Source organism: Miscanthus floridulus, chromosome 10 (genome assembly GCF_019320115.1).
Source record: "Miscanthus floridulus cultivar M001 chromosome 10, ASM1932011v1, whole genome shotgun sequence".
NCBI lineage: Eukaryota > Viridiplantae > Streptophyta > Magnoliopsida > Poales > Poaceae > Miscanthus > Miscanthus floridulus.
Window position 1 is genome coordinate 114,987,027 of NC_089589.1, and position 10,022 is coordinate 114,997,048.

At 42.8% G+C, this 10,022-nt stretch overlaps 1 pseudogene; it reads right to left on the reverse strand.

Annotated features, from left to right (window-relative positions):
- Positions 1-1,524: 1,524 nt before the first annotated feature.
- LOC136489992 (zein-alpha B49-like) lies at positions 1,525-2,232 on the reverse strand (annotated as a pseudogene).
- Between the last annotated feature and the right edge of the window lie 7,790 nt (positions 2,233-10,022).

Genomic DNA, 10,022 nt, shown 5'->3' on the forward strand with positions numbered 1-10,022 from the left:
TTGCTTAACGGGTCTCGAAGAAAAATGTGACGCCCTTAGTGCTGTTAACCGACGACCCAAATTGGGTCGCTCAAAAACCAACTAGCTTAGTGATGCACGAGCGATGGAGATGCACCTACCCCATCCTCATTATTGTTCTGCGACTATGACTTAATGATGCGCAACCACTAATTTACACGCCGGAGTATGTCGGTAACCAACTTCCCGAATACGGCAGTGTTTTCACCCTAACATAGGAGCTTATGGACGTCTTGTAAGCTATGCTTTCGATCATTAGGTGCCACCACCTGAAAGAGATGTTGACAACATCTCGAGGGCTATGCCTAGAAAACTACGTTTCCCAATATAGGGTGTACCACCTGAGCCAGGCACTTATAGCTGCTAAGGAACTACGTTCCTTGATGTATGGTGTACCACCACCCCACTCGATACTTGAAGAATATTCTCACTACCCAAGAAATGCTCTTAGTACTCAAACAACAACATACTACTTCCCCAATACTTGGGAATATCTAAGCGCACTGCTCAGAACTTCGGCACCTGAAGATGGTCACTGGTATTTATAGTACATAGAACTTGTAGAGGAAATTGTGACGTCCTAAGGGCTAGAGCTATATGCTGGCTTATCATTAAGTCCTATGGGAGCTACTATCAGAGATATGGGCTAGGGGTACCTGCACCGCCCGCATATGTGACCATCCCCAAGCTTTCGGCCCTGCAGCCATCAAGGGAGAGGCCTGTGAGGGCTAACGCCATCGACCAATGTCGAGATTAAGGCAAACCAAAGCGGTCATATTTGGACGATAGCTAGGATCTTTCTGTTGCGCATATCATGTAACAAACTAGGAAACAATCTGTTAACCCGATCGCCCTCTCTGTAACCCTACCTCTTCTACCTGTATAAAGGAGGGTAGGTACCTCAGGCTCGGGATCCATCTTCCACTTATTCCATCTACACGTAGCTAGGAGCAACATCCCCTGTAATTGAGCATAAGAATACAAGAGCAACCGCACCACTAGAGTATGGATTAGCATGCACCGTGCCCCGAACCAGTATAAATCTCCATGTCTCGTGTGCTACAATCTGATTCTATCTACGTGATCACGTTGCTGGATATTGCTGGAGCAAAACTATCCAACACATGATTCTATAATAATTTGCTTTATGGGTGCTGAAATAGATATGTGCCCATGACGTTCTTAAAACAACATACCATAGATGCAAGTACTCAACTACACACGCGTACAGTCGCATCTATCTTACAAACACCCACGCACACAGCCAAATGAGAACATTCAAGAGGTCAGGCTGGCACATCCTGATATTGATGATGTAATGTTGTATTGTCTATGTATTAATCAAGCATGTGGCTATAGTTTTGATTCGATATTTTTCAATTGATTATACAGAGAAAAAAATTAAGGAATAGACTCAGATAAATCTCAATCAATGTATTGATTATTTCTGGGAAGTTGCACACGCCGACACAAGAACATAGTTATCAAGTACAACTCATTTGTATTCTAGAAGATGGCACCTCCAATGATGGGTTGCCGCCACAACAAGGCAGGGTTCATCAAAGACATCTGGTTGAATGGCAGCAATTGTTGCTGCTGTAGGAAGGCGGCAGCCAATGGGTTAGCTAGTGCCAATGGGTTAACTGGTAGCAGCTGCTATTGCTGGTAGTAGGCAGCAATGGTTGCAACAGCCGACTGGGTAAACAGAAGCGGCTGCTACTGTTGAAGGTATGCAGTGGCGTTTGCCATAGCCAGTTGGTTGAATGGAAGCAGCTGTTGCTGTTGCAAGTAGGCGGCAGGGTTCGCCACGGCCAGTTGCCTGAGCGTTGGCAGGAACTGTTGTAACTATTGTTGTTGCAGGTATTCAATGGCATTCGCCGCAGCCAGTGGGTTTGTAGGAAGCAGCTATTGCAGCTGCAAGTAGGCGGTAGGGTTTGCCACAACTAGTTGACTGAGCACTGGCAGGAACTACTGCTGTTGCAGTTGCGCTACGATGGTCTGTACTAGTAGGTGAGCCGAGGATTGCTGTTGCAATTGGGCAATTGGTTGTTGTAAGATGCTCGCCGTGAGCACCTGTTGTAGCCTATAGGCTCGTAGAACTAGGTGTTCATACCCCGCAGCAGTAACTAGTGAGCACTGTGGAATGATGAACGCAGTTGTAGCGCTCAACGAAAGATCAAGGAGTGCAAGGAGGGCAAATATCTTGGCAGCCATTGTTGCTAAGATGTTGCTAGTGCGTTTCACTTGGCAAGTTTTTGATTGTTGTCAATGATATGGGTGGTGGATTAGCTATTGATTTGGGGCCTATTTATACAAGTGAGAGCTCATGTATATCTGTTCAGATCTCGGATTTTGCCAAAAATCAGATGAGCTAGAGATGACATGGCACCTAGTCAACTTCGAAGCTTAGTTATCAATTTTGTTGGATTTATATGGTATGTGTTGGCATGATAGTGTCCACTACGTGCTATAAAAAAGTGCCTTTTTCTATTGGAGTTATCTAGATACATGAGGAATGACATACATGATAACTTCACCTTTACCCATGACAAAGCCTTAGCCACATAATATTTGTTCCACTTTATAGACATGATGATTATGTGAAGTTATGACTTGCTCATGTGAATCAAAGCCTTTATAAACAGAATTTATTGTAGCATCGTACTCATGGTTGAAGTATACACAATAGTTATGTGAGATGTTATCAAGCAGCGAGTGAACAAATGCTGCAAGACTGTGGCTAATTGAAGTCCCCGTATGTCTAAAATGCATGCACATGCATCTCTACACCTAAAAAATACCTAGGGGGTATCATCAGTGCAAATACTCGCCCTGCTCAACTCTTCTCTCTGTTCCTACATGACTCTCCGATTCCTACGTATGTCTGTTACCTACGTTACCTATGTGACTCAACCTGGATCGAACACTATGCCAGATTTGCACATCACTACCGGCCTCATCACTGCCGAATTTGTGTGAACCAGCAGTGATGTACTTTCACTGCCGGTTATGAGCTTGAAAATGAGAAAATGATTGGGGCTGGGCTAAAACTGGCAGTGAAGGACCACATCACTGCCAGTTTGTGGCTTGAACCAATAGTGTTTTGGCGGGTACTCATCACTGCCGGTATAAGCCAAGAGCCAACAGTGATTGGTCTCTATCACTGTCGGTTCTAGCCAAGGACCGATGGTGATAAGCCTACAAAAAGGCTACAGCCGTCCTCTCCTTCCTCCTCTCTTCCATCCCAAGAACAGAGGTGTGCGTTTAGGCCCTTCCCTCCATTGTTGCGGCTGCTCTTGACCATGAAGCTAGCGCTTGGATTTTGAAGAATGGCTTGATCTTTTTGCTTTAAGGTTAGTAACAAACATCCACTCCTTTGATTTTGTTGCTTAATTAGCTTCGTTTTGATGGCTACATTGCTTGATTCTCATTCTAGTTCTTTCTCCATTCTAGAGAGCACTTTTCCAATTTGACATTTGTGCAAGGCTCAAATTGTGGTGAATCCATCATCCAAACGGTTGGTGTCTATGAACACATTTAAATTCCTAGCTAATTATTCCATGGTGGTCAAGATCATCATTGTTAGTATGTGATGCTATAATTAGTTCTTAGAAGTAGAGTATAATTGTTGTTCTTCAATATTGTGCAATAATTGTTTTTACTATGATTTTCAATTTACAGGGCCAGGGCTACCAATTTCACTTTTCCAATAATTAGTGTACTATAATGTTTTCCAAAAATGGTACTTTCGAGCTACAATTGTTTTTCATGAAGCTCGATTTCTTATTAATTCTTTGTAATTACTGTCTCAGTATTTTTTTTGTACAGAGATGGATCGAGAGTGGATGCATCTGTCCTAAACAGACAAGCGGTACATGCATGGCGTCCGCCAGTTTATCACCAATGCCAAAGCCCATGCTAGGAATGGGAACCCTATCTTCTGCCCATGCAAAGATTGCAAGAATCATAGGAACTTTCATCAAATTGAGTCTATACAATCGCACTTGATTACCAGGGGGTTCATGCCTAATTGTACGATATGGACTATGCATGGCGAGGTTGGTGTGAATGTTCTGCAGGAAAATGATGATGATGTGGACATGCCTGACGTAGCCATCCACGATGCTGACAAGGAACCTGGTGTCAACACGGAACCTATGGCCACAGTTAATAATGTGTTTAGGAATACGCTAGTTGATGACACCGAGGATAACGATGGCATTTCTCAGCTGCTATGTAATGTAGAGACCAGATGTCTTAGTGAAAGACAGCTGAGAAAGCTAGAGAAAATGAGACAAGATGGTAAAACACCATTGTATAGGAATTGTCCAATGAGCAAACTGGAAGCCGACATCATGCTGTTAGAGTTCAAATCGACAAACAGATTGAGTGATAGAGGCTTCGATCAGTTGTTAGGTATAATAAGGAAAATGGTCCCAGAAAAAAATGAGTTGCCAGAAAAGACATACTTGGCCAAGCAAATGATCTGCCCCATCGACCTCGAGGTTGAAAAAATCCACGCGTGTTCCAATGATTGCATATTGTACCGTGGAGAAAATAACAAAGACTTGGATAAGTGCCCCAAGTGTGAAGCTCCACGGTACAAGGAAGGACCGTCAGATGAGGGTACCAAGACCAGAGGAGGTCCCATAAAGGTCGTTTGGTATTTCCCTATAGCTCCCCAGGTGCATAGGCTGTTTGCATGTGCAAAGTCAGCCAAGCTATTATGATGGCATGGCGAAGAGTGTAAGAAAGATACAATGATGAGGCACCCCGCCGATGGGCATGACTGGAGGACTATCAATACTATGTTCTATAAGGACATCGGTGGAGAGGTAAGGCACCTTTGGTTTGCTTCGAGCACAGATGGGATGAATCCTTTTGACCAGGTTAGAAGCAATCATAGCACCTGGCCAGTGACGCTCTGTATATACAACCTTCCACCTTGGGTCTGTATGAAGCGGTTGTACATCCAGATGCCACTACTGATCCAAGGGCCAAGACAACCTGGGAATGACATCGATGTGTTTCTGGAACCAGTGATCGATGAACTAGTGGAGATGTTTGAAAATGGTGTGCCAGATGTTTGGGACAAGTACAAAAAGGAACATGTCATGTCAAGGGAGTACTTATCGCTACAATCACTGACCTGCCAGGTCGAGGTTCATTGTCCAGAGAGAAGACAAAAGGCTATACTAGATGTGTCGAGTGCTTGGATGACATCGATGCAGTAAATCTACCAAATAACTCAAAGATAGTTTATATGGGACACCATAGGTTCTTATGTAAGGATCACCCTTACCGCAGGAACAGAAAAGATTTCAACGGTACTATTGAGAAACGCTTAGCTCCAAAATATCGAGACGGGCCTGCGATACTTCGAGAACTCAACAAACTAGAGGTTGTCCTTGGGAAGGGGGACAATGAGTAGCAGCGCCTGATGGGAGCGTTTCGAAGAAAAAATCAATTTTCTAGAAACTACCTTACTAGCCATTTCTAAATGTACGCCACTGTCTTGATCCCATGCACATCACTAAAAATGTGTGCGCTAACACTCTTAACACCTTGATGGACACCGGGGGACATTGAAGGATTCACTAGCCACACGCCTGGACATGCAACACTTGGGAATCAGGAAGGAGCTGCATCCCGTGGAGCTAGAGAATGGCTAGTTCGAACTTCCGGTTGCGTCATGGACATTGAAGAAGGAAGAAAAGCGTGCGCTTATTTCTTTCTTCAATGAACTCAAAGTCCCGATGGGCTACTGTGTGAACCTGAAGAGGCTAGTGAACATGAGAGAACTCAAGTTCAACTATGGCCCTATGAAGGCCCATGACTGTCATGTCATTATGACTCAACTGCTCCCTATTGCCCTGCATGGTATCCTCCCCCCAAAGGTTTGCGCCCCAATCATAAAGCTTTGCTCATTCTTCAATGCGATCTCAAAAAAGGCCATTGATGTGTCCATGCTAGAGCAGCTACAGTGGGACATAGCCAAAACTCTCATTAGGCTTGAGATGCATTTCCTGCCGACTTACTTTGATATCTCATTGCATCTGCTCATTCATCTTGTTGACCAAATTAGAGCCCTTGGCCCAATGTACCTGCATCAGATGTTCCCTTTCAAAAGATTGATGAAAGTTTTCAGAAGGTATGTTAGGAACAGATTCAGGCCAGAAGGGGGCATGGTTGAAGGATGGTCAACGGAGGAGGCCATTGAGTTCTGCACATATTATCTGGACATCAAAAGGGTTGGAGTTACAGAATCTCATCACGAGGGAAGACTACATGGCAAAGGAACGATCAGGGATAAATCTATTATAGTAGACGACCTTGTTTCTTTCAGACAGGCATAATTCGCTGTTCTCCAGCAAGCCGAGGGTGTGATGCCATACATTGACAGGCACAGGCAATCGCTGCAAACTCTGTATCCGAGCAAGTCACAAGCTTGGCTAGATAAAAAACATAAGGAGGAATTTGTTAGCTGGTTGCGACGTCGCTTGCTTGGAATAAAGTTGGGTAATCAACTGGATGCCTTAGCCAAGGGACCTTTGAGTACATATCTTAAGTACCAAGGGTATGAGATCAATGGATTCACATTTTACACAAAAAAGCAAGATGGAAAAAGCACATACCAAAATTGTGGTGTTCATTTTGATGCTCACGACGAAAATGGCAACGTGCAGGCGACATACTATGGTTTCATAGAGGAGATATGGGAGCTAGCCTACGGTCCATTGAAGGCAACTCTTTTTCGCTGCCAGTGGGTCCGGCTCGAGGAAATCAACACTGACAGCGAAGGGTTCACTACCGTTGATCTCACTAAGACCGCATATAGAGATGACCCCTTCGTCCTTGCAAGAGATGTTATGCAAGTCTTCTATGCAAGGGACAACAAGACAAAAGGAAGGCTAAAAGTAGTCCTAGAAGGGAAAAGGAAGATTGTCGGTATCGATGGAGTGACGGACGAAGAAGACTACAGGGGCTATCAGGAAATGCCTCCATTCGGGGTGAATGTACCCCTACCTATCCTTCAAGAGGGTGACGAACCTGCTTATGTACGAATTGATCACAATGAGGCCCTAATTGTTGATGCACCTAAAGATAGTTAGATATTGTTAACTATGTAATCATTATGCAGACGTTGTATCAGTAATTCGCACTGAATATTTAATTTATATTTTGTGCGCATCTCTATAATTTAATTATTGACTATGTAATCAAATATTAAGATGATGTTCACAAACACTATTATTTGATAATTATAGACCATTAATTAATTATCATAGAATTAAATAATCAAGACACAAATTTTTGTGTTATTTTAGAATATAAACTAACTGCATTATTTCTATTAATAAATAAATAAAGAAAAGCAATCTTAGCGAAATCCCTATCCTAGCTCAGCGGTTAAGGCCACGCACTCTGTACTCTGAGACCTACGCTCGAATCCTAGGCGGGCCAAACTTTTTTTGATTTTGCATTTATTATTTAGTAGTGCATTACAATGGGATAAATAAAAAAAATAAAACCATTCCAACTGAACTCCCTATCCTAACTCAGCGGGCCAAACTTTTTTATATTTTTTACAAAAAGGCTGCGATGGCAGGCTCCAAACCGATAGTGTTTTTTATACTTTTTACTAAAAGATGGGTGCAGGGCCCTTCACTACCGGTTTTGGTTTTAAAATCGGCAGGGATAGCTTCTATCACAGTCGGTTGCTCAAACCGACACAGAAGGCCCAATTCACTGTCGGTTTTTAAACTAAAACCGACAGTGATGTGTAGATGCTCCTCACATGCCAACAGTGCTCCCATAACCACAACAGTTAGAACACTGCTCCCACCTACCCCGACAACTTTAGTTCAGAAATAAAAATGTACCACGACTGCTAGCCCCTATAAAATGGCACTCGGCTAGGAGCTAGCCTCTCCATGCATGTTGGTTTCAGCCAGGCCTTATCAGCCATGATACAATGTTTCCTCTCACAACAAACCACAGATATCGCTATGTATCGTAGTCCACCAAAATGGTGCACACATGAGGTACTAGAAGAATGCTATTGAAGATAGAGCAACACCGAAGATTGGAGATGCCACGAGGTTCACAGAGCCATCCGCTGTGGTGCGCTCTAGACTGTATGTCTAGAGAGACCTGGTGTGCTCTGGGCAATTTCCTGCCCTAGAGTGGCATTGGTTCATCGATGCGGTGCCGAGCTAAATCCGATGTGCTCTGGACTGTGCCAAGAAAAAGGCCATGTACTACAGAGGCATGGATTCATCAATGCCACCTTATCATCTCCAACCGGTATAGCTCGTAGACCAACTCAGTGCTATTGTTTGACCCTAGTTGGTGCTAGAAGAATGCTACTGAGGTGGTTAAATTATAATGTGTTATACACATTGATGGTAACATTGACCTAACGCAAATAGGTCTTTGTTATCCTATATGGAATTTTAGTGTAAGGTCTTTGTTATCATATATGTAACTTATTTCTAATTTTTTTTGTAATTTTTTGATGTATTTCATTACTATCTAAATAAATATATCATTGTTGTTAAAAACTTTCCCACTGTAGTATCTAAATAAATATATCCTCTACATATATGCACCTTCACTGTCGGTTCTATTTAGAAACCGGCAGTGATAGTCACCTTCACTGTCGGTTCTATTTAAAACCGGCAGTGATAGTAACTTTCACTGTCGGTTCTATTTAAAAACCGGCAGTGATGTCCATGCCCCCCTATATAAAACAAACTACTGGCCACATACATCGATCCCAACCCACCGACAAACTCTCTCAGTCTCATTTCTCACATTTCGCTATCACTTCTTAAGACATCCACTCTCTCTCTATGTGATTTGGTCATGGCTCCTGCATTTTTCAATGGTATTGATATGTTGTCTTCTCCAATATTCTATCTATATTCATTTGATCTATATTTATATTCATGTTTCTTTGCATTCTACATTTATATATATTCTTATTCCTTACATTCGATCTATATTTAATTATGTTGCCACATTTTACTTGGAAGAATTTTTTGTGCATATATTTTATGTTCATATTTTTTTGCATTTTATCGATCAGGTGGTATGAACAACGGACCTCCCCCACCAGAAGAACCAGGTTTCCACCCTGGCGATGAGCCATTCACTCCTAATGTGGCCATTCCACGATTCCCTGTTCCAGCTATTGTATGAAATATTTTCCAACATCTTTTGTTTTTTTGATGCTAACAAATAACTGTAACTAGTTTAATATCATTGTTGCATGCATATAAGTCGTAGACTATATCCCCAATAGATTGGCTACGAACAGCACTTAGCTGGTTCTTTATCTTAGACATCGTTGAGAACACGACATCTAATGCAAGTGGTCGGCTATGGACGTGTGAACTCATTTTTTTATCCCTGTGAGGGGTTCAAATCATCGGAACCATATCCACGGGACGGGAATACAGAGCCCAAACGTGATAAGTGCCCAATTAAGTGCCGTGCGCATTTGTTTAGAGGCACTTCGACGTATTTGCTATGATGTGCCTGATTTCTCGCACTTCAAGGCACTTGCTTTGAATGCTAGTGATATCCCCGTCCCGCAAGCAAGTGAATGGTTTGCGAGCTACAACCATGCAGATCTGGTAAAATGGCCACTTATACCTGAGTTGTGGTTATTTGTTGTTTAATATTGTAATAACATTCTCTAATTTTTTTTTCTTTCTCTCCATATGCAAATTGCGCTACAGGACCTTACCTATGCTGCATGTGGCTTGTGGGCCGTTCTAGACAAAGCTACAGAGCAACTCGGGTACGATTGGGACTTATGCAATGGAAACCTCAGCCAGCTCACTATAGAAGGATGCCAGTACTGCATAAGGATTACTAACAGGGGCAGTGGTTGTTCAGTAGGTTACATCTATGGCCGACCATTTGTTCGGTATTGTGAGGCACGAGAGAGTGCACTCATATGGGCATTGGACTTCATCGATACAAGCGGATACATA